General features: G+C 32.1%; 1 long non-coding RNA gene across 1 annotated transcript; it reads right to left on the minus strand.

Annotated features, from left to right (window-relative positions):
- Positions 1-973: 973 nt before the first annotated feature.
- LOC113472882 lies at positions 974-1673 on the minus strand. The gene is made up of 2 exons (XR_003395022.1): positions 1495-1673; positions 974-1373 (listed from the first exon to the last, which is right to left on the minus strand). It is a non-coding gene; the product is annotated as an uncharacterized LOC113472882 (long non-coding RNA).
- Between the last annotated feature and the right edge of the window lie 354 nt (positions 1674-2027).

A 2027-nucleotide genomic window follows, 5' to 3' on the forward strand; every position in this document is an offset into this window, starting at 1 on the left:
ATTAAAATAAAAATCAAAGGTCTAAATTTCGTAAAAGAATAGGCTGACTTTATTTTTCCACATTGCAATTGGGCGATTACAGTTGTAAGCAAGTTCTTCTGAAGCATGGAATTTTACATTTGTATATTTACAATGTGGATCGGGGCGAAGTTTTAATACCCTGCAAGAAAGAAAGAAATTTGTTGTCCACTAAGAGGTACATCGACTTTTCTTATTAAAATAAAAATCAAAGGTCTAAATTTCGTAAAAGAATAGGCTGACTTTATTTTTCCACATTGCAATTGGGCGATTACAGTTCCATGGCTAGTTGAACAACAAAAGAAAATGAATGGGAAATTAGAACTTTGTTGCATGAAATAGAACTTTTAAACGAATCTTTGAATGTCAGTATTGCAGCGATCGCAAGTTGCTCTAATCTCTAATGGTTTAAAATGTATTTTTACTACATACTCGGAATATAATCTTATAATAAGAAAACCGAAATCTACCCTAAATATTGCCAATATTTCCATTGATCTTTGAAACATAATATATCGACTCAAAAGACGGTCAACCTTTCACCATTAAAAAAGGCCATATAAATCATTTAACCGCACTCAAGTTGTTTAAAATGTATTTTTAGTATTTTTACTACATACTCGGAATATAATCGTAAAATAAGAAAACCGAAATCTACCCTAAATATTGCCAATATTTCCATTAATCTTTGAAACATAATATATCGACTCAAAAGACGGTCAACCTTTCACCATTAAAAAAGGCCATATAAATCATTTAACCGCACTCAAGTTGACCAACTAAGTTATATTTTTATAATCTACTTCCAAATGGTCATTTTCCTCTAATATGACAAATATATGACATAATCAACACGCCTAAATTCCCTACAAAAACAAAATCTCTACCAATAAATAACAACACAACATAGCCAACTAAGTTATATCTTTAAATCTACTTCCAAATAGTTATTTTTCTCTAATATGACAAATACATGACATAATCAACACGCCTAAATTCCCTACAAAAACAAAATCTCTACCAATAAATAACAACACAACATAAAATCACATTTGACTACCTCAAAAGGAAAATTAAAATAAATATATAAACTCATACGGTATTTTTACTCCTGCAAATATCGACGGACATTTGTGCTAGAAATGAGGAAAGTAAGACAGTTCATTTGCTAGATTTATAATTCTAGAGTTCATCAATATTTGCAGGAGTAAAAACACCGATTTCCTAAATAAATAAAGAATTGCGGACGTACAAATTATCTACAATGCATCCTACGGAGGGTGATAAAGGATATAAGATAAATATTTCTCTTAATGTGTTCAGCATATCGATGGCCTAGAAAGAAAAATCTCTACCTACAAAAAGTCAAATACAAATTATCTACAATGCATCCTACGGAGTCTGATAAAGGATATAAGATGAATATTTCTCTTAATGTGTTCAGCATATCGATGGCCTAGAAAGAAAAATCTCTACCTACAAAAAGTCAACTTTTGCAGGAGAAATGATCTATTTGTAAGAGGAATAATTTTTGCGGAACATTATAACAGAAATGCGGAAAAATTCCTGGTATTTTTTAGGTACATATATGCTTTTTACTTGAGATCTAATCGTATGTGTTGTTTGAATATATGTACTTGTAAAATATTACAACTTACTTTAAACATCAGAACTTTAAGAAAGAAGTTCTTGGGTACCTCATTGGCTAAGTCAAATTGGCTGAGAAGTTACATAAATAATTATTGTTTATCACAGTGTTTCTTAATTGGTGTTCCGCGGAACCCCTGGGTTCCGCGAGCTGACGGCAAGGGTTCCGCGAGATATTTTGGAAAAATCATACACTAGATAAAATGCAGTTTCAAAACGACCATCTTAGACTAGGTATTTCATCGTACACAGCTTTTTTTAGAGGTTTGATAGAGGGAACTGTCACATCTAAGGTCTTATCGTCCCGAAATCGAAGAGAGAAGAATGACAGGATAGGAGGAAAGGGTGGGGGGTGCAATCTT

This window comes from Diaphorina citri, unplaced genomic scaffold (genome assembly GCF_000475195.1).
Source record: "Diaphorina citri unplaced genomic scaffold, Diaci psyllid genome assembly version 1.1 scaffold9687, whole genome shotgun sequence".
Taxonomy (NCBI): Eukaryota; Metazoa; Arthropoda; class Insecta; order Hemiptera; family Psyllidae; genus Diaphorina; species Diaphorina citri.